This window comes from Mesoplodon densirostris, chromosome X (genome assembly GCF_025265405.1).
Source record: "Mesoplodon densirostris isolate mMesDen1 chromosome X, mMesDen1 primary haplotype, whole genome shotgun sequence".
Taxonomy (NCBI): Eukaryota; Metazoa; Chordata; class Mammalia; order Artiodactyla; family Ziphiidae; genus Mesoplodon; species Mesoplodon densirostris.
In genome coordinates this window covers 113607730-113634256 of record NC_082681.1, presented here as the reverse complement: position 1 = coordinate 113634256, position 26527 = coordinate 113607730, and the positions used below count along the sequence as shown (strand labels likewise).

General features: G+C 39.7%; 1 pseudogene; it reads right to left on the bottom strand.

Moving 5' to 3' along the window:
- Positions 1-993: 993 nt before the first annotated feature.
- The window catches only part of LOC132481746 (large ribosomal subunit protein eL15-like), a 49180-nt pseudogene continuing 23646 nt past the window's right edge, over positions 994-26527 (bottom strand).

The window sequence follows — 26527 nt, the reverse complement described above, 5'->3', positions numbered from 1 at the left end:
CTACTTTTAAATAAAACCAACCCTATTTTCCCCAAGGTGGCTTAGATTTCATAATGGTCACAAACTAATACTACAAATAAAACATTTAAAATTTTGATCCAAGCCTTTTCTATCCTCCCACACTTGAAAGGTACCTGATGAACACCAATTTCCCAATCCTAGCATCACTAGCTTACAAACCTTAGGGTTAAAAATTCCCTTCTCATTTACCTAATGTTCAATTTCCATCAGTTTCAATATACACTAGTGTAAATACAATGACTATTTTGCATAAAGTTAAGCATTCTACAAGTCACAGAGTCATGGGTTTGAACCAGGAGCTCCCACCTTTTATGTGAACTTCAGTGGTACCATGGAGGCCAAGGCAATTTAATTTAGGTTAACCAGGATTTGTTTCAATTTGTAAGAGAAACATCTTGCAACAGGTTTATTCGATTCTCATAAAAAATGGTGGCATTCCTTTACTTTTCGCCTTTTGGAAGCAGCAGTTACATATATGGAATAGTAGATTAAGTCTAAAAATGTGGGCCTTGGTCAACTTTATTTTTCTGCATATGATCATGATAAAGGATCATGACATCCTTTACATTTCCAAGGAAAACCAATTTAAAGTTTGTCCTTGCCAAACTCCATAAAACAGCCATTTTAGAGTAAACCAGCAGAGCATTGCATCACCCAATAAAGCTGTAGGTTTCATCACATGCACCAACAAATCTACATGGCTAGTTTCTGCACTCCTCTTCTACAGAATTTTACACCTATTGTACCAAACAGCATTTTAAACACGGACATATCAACTCCCTAATAAAGCAAAAACAAAGGCATTTCCGTTATTAGAAACAAGATACACCATCACTTAAAGTCTTGAAACATTATTCCACTTTAATTTTCAGAATTTGACAATGCATTCAATCAAACAATCTGCAGACAGCTAGCTTTAACAGACAGATTAAAAAACACTTTTAAGCAGACATGGATGTCCTAAACTGTTTATTAGGTAAGAATTTTACAAACATTACTTATATTAGCTGCAGCGGTGGAGCTGGAGAGTATTGCGCCTTCTCCAGGCTGAGCAGCGAGAACCTCGGATCCTGTGGTGGAACTTGTGGCCCTTGCCAAGGCTGCGGCTCTTCCTGCCTGCAGACGTAAGCCCCCGCATCTCCCTGTGCTTGTGGACTGGTTTGGTGATCCAGTGGGTGTAAGGGTTTCATCTGATAGCTTTATGGAATGGATCGATGAGGATAACCTCAAAAAATTTGTACGTAGAATCTTCACCAACCGAGTAAGAATTCAGGACCCTCAGGGCCCCACAGTGGCGTCCACTTTGCTCCTTGGCAACAGACTGAAGGCTTCGAGCAAACTTGAGCTGGCTGACACCATGGTGGACAGGTGTGCTGTAGGTGGCACCCTTAGGAACTGGGTGGTTGCGGCCACTGCGGTGCACATGAATCCGATATATGACATAACCTTGCTTGGCCTCGTAGCCCAGCCTGCACGCCTTGTTGGGCCGGATGGGGTGGGGGGTGGTGCAGCACTGAGAGCTGGCAGTACTGCCAGCAGCGCACCCTGAGCAGAAAGCGCATCACATCCGACTGCTTCTTCCTCCATAGCTCCTGGATGTACTTGTAAGCGCCCGTCTCGGCTCACCTGATGGCTGCTGCCAAACAGAAAGGAGGGACCCTTTCAGTAGCTAAATTTTAACCTCTGCTGTCATGAAGAGTTTGTAGCTTAGAAACCAGTTCAATTCATCATCCGTGTATTAAGCACCCATTATGAACAAGCCACCATGTTAGGGATTCAAAGATGAAGAGGACATTGCCTTATCCTAATGAAATTATATCTAATTGGACTTCTACATACTGCATAGTTAAAACCACTTCCTTACCACCACTAACCTCAATCACATGTTCTTCTTTTGTATTAAGAACTAGATATATCTGTATGGGCCCCTGTTCATTGCCTGCTCTCAGATCTCTTTGAAGCCCATTTCTATTGCCTGTAGCTTAGATCTTTCTCCCCTCTTTCTGAATGCCAGAGCTCAGCCACCTACACACACCATTTTGACCTAATAAACTGATGGATAACTTAATCTGAGTCTCAGCAGACAGGATGCCTCTTTATTATATAATTATATAACCCAGAGCAGGCAGGAATCTTAAATTTTCAGTATCTGTGGCCAATATTTTTTCTGTCTTTCATTGACTTTGTTATTGTTTGAGATCATTTGTCAGGATCCATATACTTCCTTGTATGAGGGAGTGTCTAACTTCAGGAGGTTATATTCACAAAGACTTTAGAATCTAAAGGTTTGGGGAGACCTTCAAGATGGCGGAAGAGTAAGACGGGGAGATCATCTTCCTCCCCACAAATACATCAGAAATACATCTACATGTGGAACAACTCCTACAGAACACCAACTACTGAAAGCTGGCAGAAGACCTCAGACCTCCCAAAAGGCAAAAACTCCCCACATACCTGGGTAGGGCAAAAGAAGAAAGAAAAAACAGAGACAAAGAATAGGGACGGGACCTGCACCAGTGGGAGGGAGCCATGAAGGAGGAAAGCTTTCCACACACTAGAAGCCCCTTCGCGGGCGGAGACTGCAGGTGGTGGAGGGGGTAAGCTTCAGAGTCACGGAGGAGAGTTCAGCAACAGGGGTGCAGAGGGCAGAGCGGAGAGATTCCCGCACAGAGGATCGGTGCCGACTGGCACTCACCAGCCCGAGAGGCTTGTCTGCTCACCCGCCGGGGCGGGCTGGGCTGGGAGCTGAGGCTCGGGTTTCGGGTTTCGGTCGGAGCGCAGGGAGAGGACTGGGGTTGGCGGCGTGAACACATCCTGAAGGGGTTAGTGCACCACGGCTGGCCGGGAGGGAGTCCGGGAAAAAGTCTGGACCTGCCAAAGAGGCAAGAGACTTCTTCCCTCTTTGTTTCCTGGTGCGCGAGGAGAGGGGATTAAGAGCGCCGCTTAAAGGAGCTCCAGAGACGGGCGCAAGCCTAGGCTATCAGCGGGGACCCCAGAGATGGCCATGAGACGCTAAGGCCGCTGCTGCCGCCACCAAGAAGCCTGTGTGCAAGCACAGCTCACTCTCCACACCTCCCCTCCCGGGAGCCTGTGCAGCCCGCCACTGCCAGGGTCCCGTGACCCACGGACAACTTACCCGGGAGAACACACGGTGCACCTCAGGCTGGTGCAATGTCACGCTGGCCTCTGCCGCCGCAGGCTCGCCCCGCCCTCCGTGCCCCTCCCTCAGTGAGCCAGAGCCCCCAAGTCAGCTGCTCCTTTAACCCCGTACCGTCTGGGCGGGAAGAGACGCCCTCAGGCGACCTACACGCAGAGGCGGGGATAAATCCAAAGCTGAACCCCGGGAGCTGTGCGAACAAAGAAAAGAAAGGGAAATCTCTCCCAGGAGCCTCAGGAGCAGCGGATTAAATCTCCACAATCAACTTGATATACCCTGCATCTGTGGAATACCTGAATAGACAACGAATCATCCCAAATTGAGGCAGTGGACTTTGGGAGCAACGATATATATATATTTTTCCTTTTTCTCTTTTTGTGAGTGTGTATGTGTATGCTTCTCTGTGTGATTTTGTCTCTATAGCTTTGCTTTTACCATTTCTCATAGGGTTCTGTCAGTCCCTTTTTTTTTGTATTTTTTTTTCTAGTATAGTTTTTAGCACTTGTTATCATTTGTGGATTTGTTTTTTGTTTTGGTTGCTCTCTTCTTTCTTTTCTTTAATTACTTTTTAATTTTTTTAATTTTTAATAATTATTTTTTATTTTAATAACCTTATTTTATTTATTTACTTATTTATTCTTCCTTTCTTTCTTTTTTTCTTCCTTTTACTCTCAGCCATCTGGATGACAGGGTATTGGTGCTTTGGCTGGGTGTCAGGCCTGAACACCTGAGCTGGGAGAGCCGAGTTCAGGACACTGGTCTACCAGAGACCTCCCAACTCCACATAATATCAAACAGCAAAAATCTTTCAGAGATCTCCATCTCAACGCAGAGACCCAGCTCCATTCAATGACCATCAAGCTACAGTGCTGGACGACCCATGCCAAACAACTAGCAAGACAGGAACACAACCCCACCCACTAGCAGAAAGGCTGCCTAAAATCATAAGGTCACAGACACCCCAAAACACACCACCAGATGTGGACCTGCCCACCAGAAAGACAAGATCCAGCCTCATCCACCAGAACACAGGCAACAGTCCCCTCCACCAGGAAGCCTACGCAACCCACTGAACCAACCTTAGCTACTGGGGGCAGACACCAAAAACAACAGGAAACCAATCTTAGCCACTGGGGGCAGACATCAAAAACAACAGGAATGACGAACCTGCAGCCTGTGAAAAGGAGACCCCAAACAGTAAGTTAAGCAAAATGAGAAGACAGAGAAACACACAGCAGATGAAGGAGCAAAGTAAAAACCCACCAGAGGAAACAAATGAAGAGCAAATAGGCAGTCTGCCTGAAAAAGATTCAGAGTAATGATAGTAAAGATGATCCAAACTCTTGGAAACAGAATGGAGAAAATACAAGAAACGTTTAACAAGGACCTAGAAGAACTAAAGAGCAAACAATGATGAACAACACAATACATGAAATTAAAAATTCTCTAGAAGGAATCAATAGCAGAATAACTGAGGCAGAAGAATGGATAAGTGACCTGGAAGATAAAATAGTGGAAATAGCTACTGCACAGCAGAATAAAGAAAAAAGAATGAAAAGAATTGAGAACAGTCTCAGAGACCTCTGGGACAACATTAAATGCACCACCATTCAAATTATAGGGGTCCCAGAAGAAGAAGAGAAAAAGAGAGGGACTGAGAAAATACCTGAAGAGATTAGAGTTGAAAACTTCCCTAATATGGAAAAGGAAATAATTAATCAAGTCCAGGAAACACAGACAGTCCATACAGGATAAATTCAAGGAGAAACACAAGACAACTATTAATCAAACTATCAAAAATTAAATACAAAGAAAAATATTAAAACCAGCAAGGGAAAAACAACAAATAACATACAAGGGAATCCCCATAAGGTTAACTGCTGATCTTTCAGCAGAAACTCTGCAAGCCAGAAGGGAGTGGCAGGACATATTTAAAGTGATGAAGGAGAAAAACCTAAAACCAAGATTACTCTACTCAGCAAGGATCTCATTCAGATTCGATGGCGAAATTAAAATGATTACAGACAAGCCAAAGCTAAGAGAATGAAGCACCACCAAACCAGCTTTACAACAAATGCTAAAGGAACTTCTCCAGGCAGGAGACACAAAAGAAGGAAAAGACTTATAATACCAAACTGAAAACAATTAAGAAAATGGTACTAGGAACATACATATCGATAATTACCTTAAATGTAAATGGATTAAATGCTCCCGCCAAAAGACATAAAGACATAGACTGGCTGAATGGATACAAAAACAAAACCTGTATATATGCTGTCTACAAGAGACCCACTTCAGACCTAGGGAAACATACAGACTGAAAGTGGGGGGATGTAAAAAGATATTCCATGCAAATGGAAATCAAAAGAAAGCTGGAGTAGCAATTATCATATCAGACAAAATAGACTTTAAAACAAAGATTATTACAAGAGACAAAGAAGGACACTACATAATGATCAAAGGATTAATCCAAGAAGATATAACAATTGTAAACATTTTTGCACCCAACATAGGAGCACCTCAATACATAAGGCAAATACTAACAGCCATAAAAGGGGAAGTTGACAGTAACATAATCATAGTAGGGGACCTTAACACCCCACGTTCACCAATGGACAGATCATCCAAAATGAAAATAAATAAGGAAACACAAGATTAAAAGGACACATTAAACAAGATAGATTTAATTGATATTTATAGGATATTCCAACCAAAAAAACAGAATATACTTTCTTCTCAAGTGCTCATGGAACATTCTCCAGGATAGATCATATCTTGGGTCACAAATCAAGCTTCGTAAATTTAAGAAAATTGAAATCGTATCAAGTATCTTTTCCGACCACAACACTATGAGACTAGATATCCATTACAGGAAGAAATCTGTAAGAAATACAAACACATGGAGGCTAAACAATACACTACTAAATAACCAAGAGATCACTGAAGAAATCAAAGAGGAAATCAAAAAATACCTAGAAACAAATGACAATGAAAACATGACGTCCCAAAACCTATGGGATGCAGCAAAAGCAGGGAAGTTTATAGCAATACAATCCTACCTTAAAAAACAAGAAACATCTCAAATAAATAACCTAACCTTACACTTAAAGCAATTACAGAAAGAAGAACAAAAAAACCCCAAAGTTAGCAGAAGGAAAGAAATTATAAAGATCAGATCAGAAATAAATGAAAAAGAAATGAAGGAAACAATAGCAAAGATCAATAAAACTAAAAGCTATTTCTTTGAGAAGATAAAAAATATTGATAAACCATTAGCCAGACTCATCAAGAAAGAAAGGGAGACGACTCAAATCAATAGAATTAGAAATGAAAAAGAAGTAACAACTGACACTGCAGAAATACAAAGGATTATGAGAGATTAGTACAAGCAACTACATGCCAATAAAATGGACAACCTGGAAGAAATGGACAAATTCTTAGAAAAGCACAACCTTCTGAGACTGAACCAGAAAGAAACAGAAAGTATAAGCAGACCAATCACAAACACTGAAATTGAGACTGTGATTGAAAATCTTCCAACAAACAAAAGCCCAGGACCAGATGGCTTCACAGGCGAATTCTATCAAACATTTAGAGAAGAGCTAACACCGATGCTTCTCAAACTCTTCCAAAATATAACAGAGGGAGGAACACTCCCAAACTCATTCTACGAGGCCACCATCACCCTGATACCAAAACCAGACAAAGATGTCACAAAGAAAGAAAATTACAGGCCAATATCACTGATGAATATAGATGCAAAAATGCTCAACGAAATACTAGCAAACAGACTCCAACAGCATACTGAAAGGATCATACACCATGATCAAGTGGGGTTTATCCCAAGAATGCAAGTATTCTTTAATATATGCAAATCAATCAATGTGATACACCATATTAACAAATTGAAGGAGAAAAACCATATGATCATCTCAATAGATGCAGAAAAAGCTTTTGACAAAATTCAACACCCATTTATGATAAAAACCCTGCAGAAAGTAGGCATAGAGGGAACATACCTCAACATAATAAAGACCATATATGACAAACCCACAGCCAACATTGTTCTCAATGGTGAAAAACTGAAACCATTTCCACTAAGATCCGGGACAAGACAAGGTTACCCATTCTCACCACTGTTATTCAACATAGTTTTTGAAGTTTTAGCAACAGCAATCAGAGAGAAAAAAGAAATAAAAGGAATCCAAATCAGAAAAGAAGAAATAAAGCTGTCACTGTTTGCAGATGACACAATACTATACATAGAGAATCCTAAAGATGCCATCAGAAAACGACTTGAGCTAATCAATGAATTTGGTAAAGTAGCAGGATACCAAATTAATGCACCAAAATCTCATGCATTCCTATACACTAATGATGATAAATCTGAAAGAAAAATTAAGGAAACACTCCCATTTACCATTGCAACAAAAGAATAAAATACCTAGAAATAAAGCTACCTAAGGAGATAAAATACCTGTATGCAGAAAAGTATAAGACACTGATGAAAGAAATTAAAGATGATACAAACAGATGCAAACAGAGAGATATACCATATTCTTGGATTGGAAGAATCAACATTGTGAAAATGACTATACTACCCAAAGCAATCTACAGATTCAATGCAATCCCTATCAGACTACCAACGGCATGTTTCACAGAACTAGAACAAAAAATTTCACAATTTGTATGGAAACACAAAAGACCCCGAATAGCCAAAGCAATCTTGGGAAAGAAAAACGGAGCTGGAAGAATCAGGCTCCCTGACTTCAGACTAGACTACAAAGCTACAGTAATCAAGATGGTCTGGTACTGGCACAAAAACAGAAATATAGATCAATGGAACAGGATAGAAAGTCCAGAGATAAACCCATGTACATATGGTCACCTTATATTCGATAAAGGAGGCAAGAATATATAATGGAGAAAAGACAGCCTCTTCAATAAGTGGTGGTGGGAAAACTGGACAGCTACATGTAAAAGAATGAAATTAGAACACTCCCTAACACCATACACAAAAATAAACTCAAAATGGATTAAAGACCTAAATGTAAGGCCAGACACTGTAAAACTCTTAGAGGAAAACATAGGCAGAACATTCTATGACATAAATCACAGCAAGATCCTTTTTGATCCACCTCCTAGAGAAATGGAAATAAAAACAAAAATAAGCAAATGGAACCTAATGAAACTTAAAAACTTTTGCACAGCAAAGGAAACCATAAACAAGACCAAACGACAACCCTCAGAATGGGAGAAAATATTTGCAAATGAAGCAAGTGACAAAGGATTAAGCTCCAAAATTTATAAGCAGCTCATGCAGCTCAATATCAAAAAAACAAACAACCCAGTCCAAAAATGGGCAGAAGACCAAGACAGACATTTCTCCAAAGAAGATATATAGATTGCCAAAAAACACATGAAAGAATGCTCAATGTCATTAATCATTAGAGAAATGCAAATCAAAACTACAATGAGGTATCACCTCACACCAGTCAGAATGGCCGTCATCAAAAAACCTACAAACAATAAATGCTGGAGAGGGTGTGGAGAAAAGGGAACACTCTTGCACTGTTGGTGGGAATGTAAATTGATACAGCCACTATGGAGAACAGTATGGAGGTTCCTTAAAATACTAAAAATTGAACTACCATACGACCCAGCAATCCCAATTAGGCATATACCCTGAGAAAACCATAATTCAAAAAGAGTCATGGACCACAATGTTCATTGCAGCTCTATTTACAAAAGCCAGGACATGGAAGCAACCTAAGTGTCCATCGACAGATGAATGGATAAAGAAGATGTGGCACATATATACAATGGAATATTACTCAGCCATAAAAAGGAATGAAATTGAGTTATCTGTAGTGAGGTGGATGGACCTAGAGTCTGTCATACAGAGTGAAGTAAGTCAGAAAGAGAAAAAAAATACCATATGGTAACACATATATATGGAATCTAAAAAAAAAGAGAAAAAATGGTTATGAAAAACCTAGTGGCAGGACGGGAATAAAGACGCGGAGTTACTAGAGAATGGACTTGAGGACATGGGGAGGGGGAAGGGTAAGCTGGCACGAAGTGAGAGAGTGGCATGGACATATAAACACTCCCAAATGTAAAACAGCTAGCTAGTGGGAAGCGGCCGCATAGCACAGGGACATCACCTCGGTGCTTTGTGACCCCCTAGAGGGGTGGGATAGGGAGGGTGGGAGGGAGGGAGATGCAAGAGGGTAGGGATATGGGGATATATGTACATGTATAGCTGATTCACTTTGTTATAAAGCAGAAGCTAACACACCATTGTAAAGCAATTATACTCCAATAAAGATGTTAAAAATAAATAAAATAGAATAAAATAAACGTTTAACTCTAGTAAGATTTTCTAATTTAAAAATAGTATAGAAATTATGCTTAAGATAGGAGGAAGCTTTTACAAAGGTATGCAAAATAAAACATAATTGACTTAAAATAGCAATGAGTATCAACAGAACACAAGGTATAATGGGGATAGTAGATGGGGTTTGGGAATGGAATAAAATTCTGATAATATGGTGGCTCCTTTTCTTACTATCTGTGTGATACTCATCAGGTAATTTAAACTCTCATGGCCTCCGTTTTGTTAAATGTATTAAGTACAAAAAGATAATAATATCCTCTTCTGAGAGTTAGTATAAGGATTAAAGCATTATATAATATTTGTAGGTTGAACCATATGAAAAATTTCAAGATTCAACTTTTGGAAACCTACAAAATTGGCAATTTTCTTATGGTTCACAATCTTAATTATATATAAAGCTCTTTGTACACAGAAACCACTAAATAACGTGTAGCTTTTGTTATTTCTGTGGGAAACCTGGTAAAGAACTTCCCCTTTCATCATACCTCCTACTGCACCTCCAGAAGCTTGGTAGTAGAAACAGAGAATCTGCTTTGTTCTCTCCCCTACCTCTAAAAATGTTATAATTTCCCTACCACAAGTTTTTGGGTGGTGATTCAAGTGTATCCCATAGGGGAGGGGCTAAGATAGAAGTAACGGAAAAGTAGGTTGACACTTCTGTGATCTAAAAAGTGAGAAACAGGATGTGAGCTAGGGTGTGCTAAGAGTGAGAAAAGATTGCTATTGATTGAGGAGAGGTTTGAACTTCCTTGGTTTGTGAAGATGCAACCAATTTAGGTTGGGAGGAGGGATACGTATTGGCTTTTTCTATCCCTATTTCTTTCTATTGATTCTATTGATGAAAAAATTAATCAATAGTCAATCTAAGAAAGAAATGGAAAATTTTATTCCAGCCAACCTAAGGATTATAACCTGGGAGATCGTCTTTCAGTAAACTCTGGGGACTGTTCAGCCCATTACAGGTCAAAGCACAGTTATGTAAGTTTTTGAGAGAAAAGGGTTATATGCTAAATGACGTATTATTGATGGTTTACACAATCCAGATCTACATGTACAAAGTGAATACTGGGCTGTGGGTCATTGTGGCCCCTTACAAGATAAAGAAGGAAGGTTATCTGCTAACGAGGTCTGGTTAATGCAGATGCACAATACAAACTAAATAATACTAAAGGAGAGGGAGGAGGCCCAAGCAGGCAAAAAAAAAATTTTGTTTAAGTTTTTCTCTTCTTGCCATAAAATATGAATTCTATTTCATCAGTTTTTTCCGTAACTGCTAGAATGACTGACAACCCCTCCCCCCTGCAGTTCCTGTTTTGCCCATGGGTGTTTTGCAGTGCAGTGAATTAATGGAGAGCATTTGTAAAGAATTCAAGAGAAAGTCTCTTCCCTTTTCCTCTTTCCATAACTCTTCCTACAGTAAAAGGCAAGGGAAGCCTCCGAAGCAACCAAAAGGAAGACAGAATGAATATTCCATAGGGGTAAAATAGATATGGGCCTGGGGCAGGCCAATCAGGGCCACTCTTCCCAGGTGGGGGCTCATCTATGTCTATAAATTTTGTCTTACCTTTAATTATTCATTTAACACACACTTGTTGTCTTCCCAAATAGACTGTCAACAGCCTAATGTCAGGGGCCACTTCACATTTGTATGATTTTCCTCCCTCCTCTTTCATCTTGCTACTTAGTTTACTTTTCCCATTAATTTAAAGCAGTAGAGTTCAATAATAATACATTAACTCCAAAAACCAGTAAAGCCTCTTAATTTTAAAACATCTGCCTTCAAGCTCTTTGATTCTCTCATAGAAAGAAAGATCCTACTCCTGTTTCATCTATTTTGTTGGGTCATTTCTTCTTGCCGTAGCATTTTCTAAGCAGAGCAACTGCTTAATTTCCTTCTGAGGATATCCTCTTCTACACTTCAAGACGTCTATTAAGCTTGGATAGTTTCCTTTGTTATGGCTCAATAGCCTGAACTCCATTTTTTTTCAGAAAAGTAATTTCCTATCCTTTAATCTTTTCAGTTGATCTTCCCCGGATCCTTTATAGTTTCTCCCACATATTTTTTTTTTTTTGCAGTACGCGGGCCTCTCACTGTTGTGGTCTCTCCCGTTGCGGAGCGCAGGCTCCGGATGCGCAGGCTCAGCGGCCATGGCTCACGGGCCCAGCCGCTCCGCGGCATGTGGGATCTTCCCAGACCGGGGCACGAACCCGTGTCCCCTGCATCGGCAGGCGGACTCTCAACCACTGCGCCACCAGGGAAGCCCCCACATATTTTTATAAATGGGAAGATTTAAACTTTGTCTCCAAAGGTTCCCAGGAAAAAGCTGCATAATTAAACACTTTCCTCTACCAAAGTTCAATTCCCCTCAGGACGAATAGAACAATGCCTTTGTGTATAGCTGCTTGGGTCTGGTGCAGTTCATGTTTAATCAGGGTATACCTAAGGCTTTTATAATCAGTGTTAGAGCTCTGAAGTCTTTGGTGAGAGTGCCATCCTTAAGAATTCTGACTTTGTGAAGGATTCTGACATCATGACTCCAAGTGCTAGGGCTAACTTTAGGGCTTCAGCAATCTCTACCAAAGAGAGGTGTGGTAAAGTAAAGATGAACACAAATTTTTTGGTCGTACTTCCAAGGAGAAGTTGAGTATATATTTCCTCCCCTTAAATCTGGGCTGGCCTGTGACTACTTTGACCAACAGAATATGGAAGAAGTAATATTATGCCCAGGGTGGCTTAAACAACAAACATTTTGTTTCTCAATTTGTTTCCCAGTTCTAAAGTCTGGGAAGTCTAAAATCAAGGTGTCGGCAGATTCTGTTCTTGGGTAGGACCCTCCTCCTGGCTTGAAGACAGCCACCTTTTCACTGTATTCTCACATGGCAGGGACAGAGAAAACTCTTGTGTCTCTTCCTCTTTTTAAAGGTATTAATTTCATCATAAGGACTCCACTTTTTATGACCTAATCTAACCCTAATTACTTCCTCAAAGTCCCACTTACAAATATCATTACTTTGGGGATTGTGGCTTCAACATATGAATTTTGGGGGGGGGGGACACAAACATTCAGTCCTAACCTTTCAGAGGACTAGCAGCTACCACTTCTATCCTCTTGAAGCCTCGAGAAGCCAAGACCTGCCTCAATTCTTGACCTTTAATATTTTAAGAGATAATAATAAATTGTTCTAGCAAGTCACTAGTTTTGTAATGATTTGTGATGTAACAATAGGTAATCAGATCAGGAAAGAAACACAATTTCCGTTCTCCATATTGCCATCTTTTCTGTATGTCCCTCAATATCCCCTTATCATGTAAGTACCTTTAAGTACTTCAGCTAAGAGGATGTGGTTGTGGCTGTGACCTCTGAGGTTAATGTAGAGGGTTCGATAGTTATCATATAAACAAGTATTTCTCCAAGGACTTAGATTTCTAGGTTTCTTGGCCACCACAGTTAGCTTCTCCTGGGACACTGGGAAAGACCAAAATGCTAAATAGGCAATTTTATTGCTTTATGGCTGTTTCTGCTACTTTCAGCTTGGAGCCCTGAGCTTCCATGTGAGAAGTACGATCACCCTGCTGCAAGAGACCACGTGGAGATAAACTGTAACTTATCTATCATCATGGGATTAATATAAGCTCAACTCCAACCTGTTCTAAGTCAAAAGGTAAGTGTTGTGTCTTCTACTTTTACATGGAAGAATGATTGCTAATTTAGTTTTGTTACAGGAATAAAGTTATAGTAATGTGATGGAGAATGTGGTTACATGTGTACAGGAAGGAGGGGGCAAAACTGCAGTATATCCCACTATTCCTTAGTCTATCCATAAGGACCATGAATACTGAGTCCTAAATGTCAGGGTCTTGGAACAGATCTATTTATTGAGGGTGCTGTGTACATGTTATTCTCTTTTCCCATGGCTTCTCGACTTAGAGCTCCCACTTGGGTTACATTTTCTAAAAACTTTTGGAAGTCTCAAAGCTTGATCTGAACAAGAGGATTACACACTGCAGTATTTCTAGTCAGTGAACAGGACTCAATCCTCCTAAAATAATCTTCCTCCACTGGGATTGCTCTTCACTGACCTGTCTCCTCTCACTGCTACTACATCAGAAGTAGGGGCTTATTTCCTATTGGTTCACTTGTCTAAGGTCAGGAAATCAAAAGATTTAGTTCCTATGGATCCAACTATTTTTCTTTTTTTTTTTTTTTTTGGTGGTACACGGGCCTCTCACTGCTGTGGCCTCTCCCGTTGCGGAGCACAGGCTCCGGACGCACAGGCTCAGCGGCCATGGCTCGCGGGCCCAGCCGCTCCGCGGCATGCGGGATCTTCCCGGACCGGGGCACGAACCCGTGTCCCCTGCATCGGCAGGCGGACTCCCAACCACTGCGCCACCAGGGAGGCCCCAAATTAAATTATTTTTTGTAGTCACTGTTTCTTTCCATTGTGACATGTCTTCTGTCACATTTTCCTTCCTGTCTATTCCAATAGTATGGCCAAAAAACTTTGGGGATATGACTAGGGTGAAGGTGAGTTGGGAAAGATTTACTTTGGGATATATTTATGTGATTTTTAGCCATGTTCAAGAAAAGTTCTTTCTAGCCATCCATATAGCAATGGCTTCCAAGAAAACTCCTATAGTTCCCCATTCTGTCTGACCCAGTGCAGCTGTGACAGGGATATGAAGGACCAGAAGTAGTACTGTGACATGAACATGCTCTAAGGAGCTTAGGATTGAAAGTTTGTGGATAGGGGAGGAGAAACAAGGTTTGAAATGTCTTAAACCAGGAGCTAGGCTGTGGGAAATTCTTCCACTCATCAGTCACACAATGTTGTAAGGGAAGGATCTGGTTTCCACTGATGCTTGTCAAAGTAGAAATTCTTTCCAGTCAGAAACTTACTTGATAACACAGTGTAAGCCATTATAAATGTACCATACTTTCTCCCCTGTTTGATAGGGGTCATGTGAAAAGGAATTAATCTGAATTCCTACTGGTGTGTGTAGGGGGAGAGGGGAAGAACCTGTAATATTATGTAGTATTATTACCATCTCCTAGTAACGTTCAGAAAGTTGCATGCTTTATGCATCCAAAGCATTTGATTGTGCCTTAATGTATACATTCTGATGAAGCAACAAAGCATCCCCACTTTGTTGGAAGGAATTCTGGGAGATCTAGATAAAACAGTACACAAAATTGCCACACATTCAGCAAAACAAGAAAAAACAAGATTCTAGTGACAATTCACCTAATGCTTCTCCATTAATAAACCAAAGTATGTACGGTAAGAGTAATTTGATTATACATTATTTTAACTCATTACAACGTAGCAGCAATTTATAATGCATTTGAATTGTTGTTCTGTGGCTTCTTCATAAACACAGACACAGTTCCACCTGGATCTTACTAGCTATGTGAACTTGGAAAAGTCATGGAACTACTCTGGGCCTCTGTTTCCTTACCTCTAGAATGGAAATAATATCTGCTCTCTTCATCTGTCAGGCTGTATTAAGAGAAATCTGGTGCTATATTTGTTACAAGCATTTGTGCACTGCAAAATGCTATCTAGTATTAATACTAAGTCTTTAGTGGTGATGGTCTGAAAAAGGAAATATCTCCTATTTACTTCTTGGATTATCCCCACTTCTAGAAAACCTGATTATATTTTGTCTCAGCACAAATAATTACTGCAGTTTTCTCAAGACAAAATTTTAAAATTTATCTCAAGTCAGCCAGTGCAATAATACAGAAAGAAAAAAACTTTAAAAAATCATAATGCATTGAGTATGAGTTGTTTTGAAATCCTTCCTGGGGAATAGCAATTAAGTCTGCTTCCTTGTTATACTGAAGATACAGTAAGCCTATTCAAAGCAGCTTTATCTAAAGAAAAACACTATCCATTATAAGGAAATAGTGATTTTTTTTCTACATAAGAGTGAACTCAGATAGCGGGTAAGATGGCGGAAGAGTAAGACGCGGAGATCACCTTCCTCCCCACAGATACACCAGAAATACAGCTACACGTGGAACAACTCCTACAGAACACCTACTGAACGCTGGCAGAAGACCCCAGACCTCCCAAAAGTCAAGAAACTCCCCACATACCTGGGTAGGGCAAAGCAGAGAGATTCCCGCACAGAGGAGCGGTGCCGAGCGGCACTCACCAGCCCGAGAGGCTTGTCTGCTCCCCCGCCGGGGCGGGTGGCGCTGGAGCTGAGGCTCGGGCTTCGGTCAGAGCGCAGGGAGAGGACTGGGGCTGGCGGCGAGAACTTAGCCTGAAGGGGACTAATGTGCCACAGCTAGCCGGGAGGGAGTCCGGGAAAACTCTGGAGCTGCCGAAGAGGCAGGAGACTTTTTCTTCCCTCTTGGTTTCCTGGTGCGCGAGGAGAGGGGATTAAGAGCGCCGCGTAAAGGAGCTCCAGAGAAGGGCGCGAGTCGCGGCTGAAAGCACAGAGCCCAGAGACGGGCGTGGGACGCTGGGGCTGCTGCTGCCGCCGCCAAGAAGCCTGTGTGCGAGCGCAGGTCACTGTCCACACCGCCCTTCCGGGAGCCTGTGCAGCCTGCCACTGCCGGGGTCCCGGGATCCAGGGGCGGCTTCCCTGGGAGAACGCACGGCGCGCCTCGGGCTGGTGCAACGTCACGCCGACCTCTGCCGATGCAGGCTCGCCCCGCACTCCGTGCCCCTCCCTCCCGCCCGGCCTGAGTGAGCCAGAGTCCCCGAAGAGGCTGCTCCTTTAACCCTGTCCTGTCTGAGCGAAGAACAGACGCCCTCCGGCGACCTACACGCAGAGGCGGGGCCAAATCCAAAGCTGAGACCCAGGAGCTGTGAGAAAAAAGAAGAGAAAGGGAAACCTCTCCCAGCAGCCTCAGAAGCAGCGGATTAAAGCTCCACAATCAACTTCATGTACCCTGCATCTGTGGAATACATGAATAGACAACGAATCATCCAAAATTGAGGAGCCAGGAGTCAGTGCTGTGCCTCTGAGGTGGGAGAGCAAACTTCAGGACACTGGTCCACAAGAGACCTCCCAGCTCCACATAATATCAAACGGTGAAAATCTTCCAGAGATCTCCATCTCAACACCAGCACCCAGCTTCACTCAACGACCAGCAAGCTACAGTGCTGGACACCCTATGCCAAACAACTAGCAAGACAGGAACACAACGCCACCCATTAGCAGAGAGGCTGCCTCAAATCATAAAAAGTCCGCAAACACCCCAAAACACACCACCAGACGTGGACCTGCCCACCAGAAAGACAAGATCCAGCCTCATCCACCAGAACACAGGCAGTAGTCCCCTCCACCAAGAAGCCTACACAACCCACTAAACCAACCTTAGCCACTGGGGACAGACACCAAAAACAACGGGAACTACGAACCTGCAGCCTGCAAAAAGGAGACCCCAAACACAGTAACATAAGCAAAATGAGAAGACAGAAAAACACACAACAGGAGAAGAAGCAAGATAAAAACCCACCAGACCTAACAAATGAAGAGGTAATAGGCAGTCTATCTGAAAAAGAATTCAGAATAATGATGGTAAAGATGATCCAAAATCTTGGAAATAGAATAGACAAAATGCAAGAAACAGTTAACAAGGACCTAGAAGAACTAAAGACGAATCAAGCATCGATTAAAAACACAATAAATGAAATAAAAAATACTCTAGATGGGATCAATAGCAGAATAACTGAGGCAGAAGAACGGATAAGTGAGGTGGAAGATAAAATAGTGGAAATAACTGCTGCACAGCAAAATAAAGAAAAAAGAATGAAAAGAACAGAGGACAGTCTCAGAGAGCTCTGGGACAACATTAAACGCACCAACATTCGAATTATAGGGGTTCCAGAAGAAGAAGAGAAAAAGAAAGGGACTGAGAAAATATTTAAAGACATTATAGTTGAAAACTTCCCTAATATGGGAAAGGAAATAGTTAATCAAGTCCAGGAGGCACAGAGAGTCCCATACAGAATAAATCCAAGGAGAAATACACCAAGACACATATTAATCAAACTGTCAAAAATTAAACACAAAGAAATCATATTAAAAGCAGCAAGGCAAAAACAACAAATAACACACAAGGGAATCCCCATCAGGATAACAGCTGATCTCTCAGCAGAAACTCTACAAGCCAGAAGGGAGTGGCAGGACATACTTAAAGTGATGAAGGAGAAAAACCTGCAACCAAGATTACTCTACCCAGCAAGGATCTCATTCAGATTTGATGGAGAAATTAAAACGTTTACAGACAAGCAAAAGCTGAGAGAGTTCAGCACCACCAAACCAGCTTTACAACAAATGCTAAAGGAACTTCTCTAGGCAAGAAACACAACAGAAGGAAAAGAACTACAATAACGAACCCAAAACAATTAAGAAAATGGGAATAGGAACATACATATCAATAATTACCTTAAATGTAAATGGACTAAATGCTCCCACCAAAAGACACAGACTGGCTGAATGGATACAAAAACAAGACCCATATATATGCTGTCTACAAGAGACCCACTTCAGACCTAGAGACACATACAGACTGAAAGTAAGGGGATGGAAAAAGATATTCCATGCAAATGGAAACCAAAAGAAAGCTGGAGTAGCAATTCTCATATCAGACAAAATAGACTTTAAAATAAAGACTACTAGAAGAGACAAAGAAGGACACTACATAATGATCAAGGGATCAATCCAAGAAGAAGATATAACAATTGTAAATATTTATGCACCAAACATAGGAGCACCTCAATACATAAGGGAAATATTAACAGCCATAAAAGGAGAAATCGACAGTAACACAATCATAGTAGGGGACTTTAACACCCCACTTTCACCAATGGACAGGTCATCCAAAATGAAAATAAATAAGGAAACACAAGCTTTAAATGATACATTAAACAAGATGGACTTAATTGATATTTATAGGACATTCCATCCAAAAACAACAGAATACACATTTTTCTCAAGTGCTCATGGAACATTCTCCAGGATAGATCATATCTTGGGTCACAAATCAAGCCTTGGTAAATTTAAGAAAATTGAAATTGTATCAGGTATCTTTTCTGACCACAATGCTATGAGACTAGATATCAATTACAGGAAAAGAGCTGTAAAACATACAAACACATGGAGGCTAAACAATACACTACTTAATAACGAAGTGATCACTGAAGAAATCGAAGAGGAAATTAAAAAATACCTAGAAACAAATGACAATGGAGACACGACGACCCAAAACCTATGGGATGCAGCAAAAGCAGTTCTAAGAGGGAAGTTTATGGCAATACAATCCCACCTTAAGAAACAGGAAATATCTCGAATAAACAACCTAACCTTGCACCTAAAGCAATTAGAGAAAGAACAAAAACATCCCAAAGTTAGCAGAAGGAAAGAAATCATAAAAATCAGATCAGAAATAAATGAAAAAGAAATGAAGGAAACGATAGCAAAGATCAATAAAACTAAAAGCTGGTTCTTTGAGAAGATAAACAAAATTGATAAACCATTAGCCAGACTCATCAAGAAAAAAAGGGAGAAGACTCAAATCAATAGAATTAGAAATGAAAAAGGAGAAGTAACAACTGACACTGCAGAAATACAAAAGATCATGAGAGATTACTATAAGCAACTCTATGCCAATAAAATGGACAACCTGGAAGAGATGGACAAATTCTTAGAAATGCACAACCTGCCAAGACTGAATCAGGAAGAAATAGAAAATATGAACAGACCAATCACAAGCACTGAAATTGAAACTGTGATTAAAAATCTTCCAACAAACAAAAGCCCAGGACCAGATGGCTTCACAGGCGAATTCTATCAAGCATTTAGAGAAGAGCTAACACCTATCCTTCTCAAACTCTTCCAAAATATAGCAGAGGGAGGAACACTCCCAAACTCATTCTACGAGGCCACCATCACCTTGATACCAAAACCAGACAAGGATGTCACAAAGAAAGAAAACTACAGGCCAATATCACTGATGAACATAGATGCAAAAATCCTCAACAAAATACTAGCAAACAGAATCCAACAGCACATTAAAAGGATCATACACCATGATCAAGTGGGGTTTACTCCAGGAATGCAAGGATTCTTCAATATACGCAAATCAATCAATGTGATACACCATATTAACAAACTGAAGGAGAAAAACCATATGATCATCTCAACTGACGCAGAAAAAGCTTTTGACAAAATTCAACACCCATTTATGATAAAAACCCTGCAGAAAGTAGGCATAGAGGGAACTTTCCTCAACATAATAAAGGCCATATATGACAAACCCACAGCCAGCATGGTCCTCAATGGTGAAAAACTGAAACCATTTCCACTAAGATCAGGAACAAGACAAGGTTGCCCACTCTCACCACTCTTATTCAACATAGTTTTGGAAGTTTTAGCCACAGCAATCAGAGAAGAAAAGGAAATAAAAGGAATCCAAATGGGAAAAGAAGAAGTAAAGCTGTCACTGTTTGCAGATGACATGATACTATACATAGAGAATCCTAAAGATGCTACCAGAAAACTACTAGAGCTAATCAATGAATTTGGTAAAGTTGCAGGATACAAAATTAATGCACAGAAATCTCTGGCATTCCTATATACTAATGATGAAAAATCTGAAAGTGAAATCAAGGAAACACTCCCATTTACCATTGCAACAAAAAGAATAAAATATCTAGGAATAAACCTACCTAAGGAGACAAAAGACCTGTATGCAGAAAATTATAAGACACTGATGAAAGAAATTAAAGATGATACAAATAGATGGAGAGATGTACCATGTTCTTGGATTGGAAGAATCAACATTGTGAAAATGACTCTACTACCCAAAGCCATCTACAGATTCAATGCAATACCTATCAAACTACCAATGGCATTTTTCACAGAATTAGAACAAAAAATTTCACAATTTGTATGGAAACACAAAAGACCCCGAATAGCCAAAGCAATCTTGAGAACGAAAAACGGAGCTGGAGGAATCAGGCTCCCTGACTTCAGACTATACTACAAAGCTACAGTAATCAAGACAGTATGGTACTGGCACAAAAACAGAAAGATAGATCAATGGAACAGGATAGAAAGCCCAGAGATAAACCCACGGACATATGGTCACCTTATCTTTGATAAAGGAGGCAGGAATGTACAGTGGAGAAAGGACAGTCTCTTCAATAAGTGGTGCTGGGAAAACTGGACAGGGACATGTAAAAGTATGAGATTAGATCACTCCCTAACACCATACACAAAAATTAGCTCAAAATGGATTAAAGACCTAAATGTAAGGCCAGACACTATCAAACTCCTAGAGGAAAACATAGGCAGAACACTCTATGACATAAATCACAGCAAGATCCTTTTTGACCCACCTCCTAGGGAAATGGAAATAAAGACAAAAATAAACACATGGGACCTAATGAAACTTCAAAGCTTTTGCACAGCAAAGGAAACCATAAACAAGACGAAAAGACAACCCTCAGAATGGGAGAAAATATTTGCAAATGAAGCAACTGACAAAGGATTAATCTCCAAAATTTATAAGCAGCTCATGCAGCTCAATAGCAAAAAAACAAACAACCTAATCCAAAAATGGGCAGAAGACCTAAATAGACATTTCTCCACAGAAGATATACAGACAGCCAACAAACACATGAAAGGATGCTGAACATCTTTACTCATTAGAGAAATGCAAATCAAAACTACAATGAGATATCATCTCACACCAGTCAGAATGGCCATCATCAAAAAATCTAGAAACAATAAATGCTGGAGAGGGTGTGGAAAAAAGGGAACACTCTTGCACTGCTGGTGGGAATGTGAATTGGTACAGCCACTATGGAGAACGGTATGGAGGTTCCTTAAAAAACTACAAATAGAACTACCATATGACCCAGCAATCCCACTACTGGGCATATACCCTGAGAAAACCATAATTCAAAAAGAGACATGTACCAAAATGTTCATAGCAGCCCTATTTACAATAGCCCGGAGATGGAAACAACCTAAGTGTCCATCATCGGATGAATGGATAAAGAAGATGTGGCACATATATACAATGGAATATTACTCAGCCATAAAAAGAAATGAAATTGAGCTATTTGTAATGAGGTGGATGGACCTAGAGTCTGTCATACAGAGTGAAGTAAGTCAGAAAGAGAAAGACAAATACTGTATGCTGACACATATATATAGAATTTAAGAAAAAAATGTCATCAAGAACATAGGGGTAAGACAGGAATAAAGACACAGACCTACTAGAGCATGGACTTGAGGATATGGGGAGGGGGAAGGGTAAGCTGTGACAAAGTGAAAGAGCGGCATGGACATATATACACTACCAAACGTAAGGTAGATGGCTAGTGGGAAGCAGCCGCATAGCACAGGGAGATCAGCTCGGTTCTTTGTGACCGCCTGGAGGGGTGGGATAGGGAGGGTGGGAGGGAGACGCAAAAGGGAGGGGATATGGGAACATATGTATATGTATAACTGATTAAATTTGTAAAATTAAAAAAAAAAAGAGTGAACTCAAGCCATCTATTATATCTCACTTATGGATATTATCTCAAACATATGTGAAAAGTAATAAACGACATTCTGATATGTAAGTGTATTAACAGAGAGAACTGGCTGCTAAGGGCTCTCACCCAGTGGAAATTCCTTAATGCATTTATTGTGATTCAGGTCTAGAAACTCAATGTTTTCAGTGCTTTAGTGTTGATCAGACTTAGGGATGTTGGCCCACGCTTAGCAACTCCCAGGATATTTCAGAGTAAACCTGAATGCTGATCTATTAATTTACAATAAGAAACACAACTGTCAACTTGATTGGAGAGTCAGGTCAGCCAGACCAGCACATTCTCTCCCTGTGGAAAAAAGCCAAAGGAAGCCAACTACAATTAGAAAAGTCTGGTGAGGGAGTTAACAGAATGGCTCAAATATGATAGCCCAAAGCAGATGTGTCTCTTGGTATAGCCAGCCCATAGCAGGGTCAGAGTGGACCATGCATAAATCTTTGCCAAATCAAAGAAAAAATTCACAAGAGTCATGCCTGGCACCACGGCCAGATAGAAGAAAAGGTTGGATCTGTACTCCTTCATCCCCTAGAAAATGTGGATAAAGAACGCTAACTCGTAAATGTTAGGATTACTGCATAATTATAAAACAGTAAAATAATTAAAAGCAAGATTTGTATGTCAATATTAAAGATACACAATACATAAGAGTAAATTCATAAATTAGAGATTCATCATGTCATTAAAGGAGTTCATTTATGAATGAACTCATTTTGATAGAAGACTACCTATAAATCAATTCTAGGTATGAGAAGGGACTTATGTATAAATAAGTTATGGTCATCTAACTTTATTAAAATTCATCAGTAAGTAAAATCCTCTTGTACTTGAATTTCTTGTGAATGCCTGAATTTTTAACTCATTATTTTTCATACCAGGAAACCTAAATAAGTCCATATTTTCACTTGCTAACAACTATAATCAAGAGATAGGGAATTAGTTAGTGAAAACTACAAATGTGTGAAATCAAATTTGCATATTTAGTAATTATTCATTGACCACTTACACTAATATTTATAATCTTGACAACTTACTCATTCCACTCCTTGATCTATTTCATAGAAATGATTCTCTGACATAAATAAATTTTCAAAAGGGTCACCAGAAGACCTACTGCTTTGAGAAGGACGATTTTTATGGGAGAAGTGATATGATAAAAAAATGTCTGCTTTTGACCAAGATCTTTCTATGCTATGTATATACTGAGGGAAATGTCCTTTACATTGAAAACCTAGGCATAAAAGGGGTGTCATTCAGGGAGAAAGGAACTGAGGATGTCCAGGAAAGCAGTTCTCTAAGTATGGTCTGTGGAATCCATGATACTCTTTAAAGGGAGGCTGTGAAGTCAAAAGATCTAGCATGCAAGATTATAATGTAGCAAAGAACAAAAAGAGCATTGATAATGGTTTCAAATTTCACTTCACATCTAACCTTTAAGAAACTGCCACTTGCCTATTTGAGTGTAGTGCTGAAGAAGTATACATATAATTATTTGAAAAGACTATTAAAATACTCCTCCCTTTTCAAACTTTATACTTGTATGAAGCCAGATTTTATTTATATGCATCAGCCCAAACTAAACGTCGCAGCAGCTTAAATGCAGAAGCAGATATGATAGGCCCATTGTCTTCTATTAAGCCAGACTAAGAGATTTTGAAAAACACTCTTCTCACTAATTTTTCTTTTCTTTCTTTTTTTTTTTTGTGGTACGCGGGCCTCTCACTGTTGTGGCCTCTCCCGTTGCGGAGCACATGCTCCGGACGCGCAGGCTCAGCGGCCATGGCTCACGGGCCCAGCCGCTCCGCGGCATGTGGGATCTTCCCGGACTGGGGCACGAACCCGTGTCCCCTGCATCGGCAGGCCGACTCTCAACCACTGCGCCACCAGGGAAGCCCACTTCTCACTAATTTTTGTTTTAAAAATATAGATATTATTTTTCATGAAAGGGTTGTAAAAATTTAAGGGGTTTATTATTGTCGTTTTATATCAATTGATAAGTGTTTTTAAAATTTCTCCATTTTAATTTCTAAATGATAACTATAGATAGTTATAATCCATATTAATAAAACCTCTTTTGGATCCTCAATGATTTAGCTCAGAGTACAAGAGTAATGAGCCCACAGAATTTGATAATAAGTAATATAGGACTCAAATGAGATGTGTTAAGTATGAACTGTTAAGTCTCAATTTATTTTGCTTATAAGGCCCTTGTCATGGAAGGACCAGGCAGTGCCAAGTGAAAAGCAACAAAAGAGAGTTGATTAATCAGGACTGCCTGTGGTCTGGATTTTAATGGAGAAAAATAAAAGAGAGCCATTGAGATGGGCATGTTCTGTCTCATTAGGATTTGTGAACAGAAAGGCAGATAGGGTATAAAGACAAAAAGGAATAAAGTTATTTTTTCCCTTGAGTTCCTGTTGTCCTGTACCCCCCAGAAACTGGGCTAGCCTAGCAAAAGTGACAGAATCTTTTGAGAGACATTGAAACATAATTCTATGCTGGACACTGAAAGAGATGAATTTAAATACGCCACATGAGATCTGTCTCTAGAAGTCAAGTCTCCTCATGCCTGAAGGATTGGCAGGCTACAGAATCAGACATTTTAGCAACAGCTTCATCATATTCCTCCAGAACATCATCTCTTGAATTAAGGGATTAATAGATAGATGATGAATACTTCAGTTCTGAAGTGAAAAGGTGGTGCCAGTGGAAATTTAAAAGAAAGCATGAATGCAAGAATAAATATTAAAAAAATATTAGAAAGAAATGCTAGAGTTTTACTGATAAGGCTCAATGCTGCTGAAAATACTGCTTCCCTACTCAGCTTCTTTCATCTTCTGCATAAGTGCTATCCAATAGAAATATAATGCAAGCATAAATAAAATGTGTACCACAAAAGTAATTTAAAATTTCCTAGTCACATTTCAAAAAGTAAAAAATTATGTAAAATTAATTACTAATTTTATTAACCCAATATCTCTAGAATATTATCATTCCACATGTAATCAATATAAACATTTCATAAGATAATTCGCATTCTTTCCTTCATAGTAAATCTTCAACATATAGTATACATTTTACACTTACAACATGACTGAGTTTGGACTAGCTAGATTTCAAGTGCAAAATAACCACATAAGGCTTGTGGCGGACACACTGGGAAGCTCAGTTTTATATAGTCATAATTTCAGACCTCCATAAGCAGCCTTAACTTGAGGTCTTAAACGTCCTTTTTGGGTTTTTTTTATTGTTCTCATTTTCCTTCTTTTCACTGTGCTAATAAAACACAATAGATGTCAAAATTCTCAGTTTCTTTTCTTTCTACTGGGTGTTTTAGGTCGGCACTTGCACTTATTTTTGGATCTCAATATCTGTGTTTCCATGAACTATTTAAGTACAGGTATTAAAATTACTTTTTCTAATTATCTATCTCAGGGATTAAACACATCACTGCTCCATTTGTTCATTCTGGTTTTTATTGTTGTTTTTCTGTTTGAGGCCTACTTGATAAAATGGTATTGTCTTTCTCCAACATAAAAGCTGCTGTTCCATTTGTTCTATGTACTTTGCTTGTTCTAAGAGAACTAACACCTTCAGATTTAATACATTTTTAAATTTGATGTTTGACTTAAGATTTTCTGTTCTGAAATAAATTAGGAAACAGATCGCTTTTATTACAGAATTTTGGGTCACTGCTCACCTGAGGTAGAACTTTGGGATTTAGGTAAATTGTCTTTCATTATTTTATTTATTCATACATTTCACAATTATTTATTGAGGTCACTATGTTTCAGGCAATGGTCATCTCTGCTTCCTTTCCTACCATGAAGAGTCAATTGTATTTTTTAAATTGTTAATGTTGAGCTAATTATATACTTACAAAAAAATTGTAAAAACAGTAAAGAGAATTCCCATATAGCCCTCATTCAGCTTCTCCTAAAGTTAACATTTTATGTAACAATAATTAAAATCAATACATTAATATTGGTGCAATACCATTCATTGAACTATAACTCTTATTCAAATTTCACCAAATTTTCCACTAGTTCCCATTTTTCTGTTCCAGGATCCAATGTCCTATTCCACATTGTATTTAGTTGTTGTGTGTCCTTAATCTCCTCCAATCTCTGATAGTTCCTGAGTCTTTCTTTGTCTTTTATGATCTTGGTACTATTGATATGTACTGGTTACTTTGCAGATGGCCCTCAGTTTGGGTTTGCCTGATGTTTTCTTATGATTTGAATGAGGTTATACATTTTTGGCAAGAATACCACAGACATAATCTTGTGCCTTTCTTTGTGTGTCATCTCAAGGGCTTCATTATGTCACCATGCCTTATTATTGGTCATGTTACTCGTGGTTATTTGGTTAAGGTAGTTGTTTTC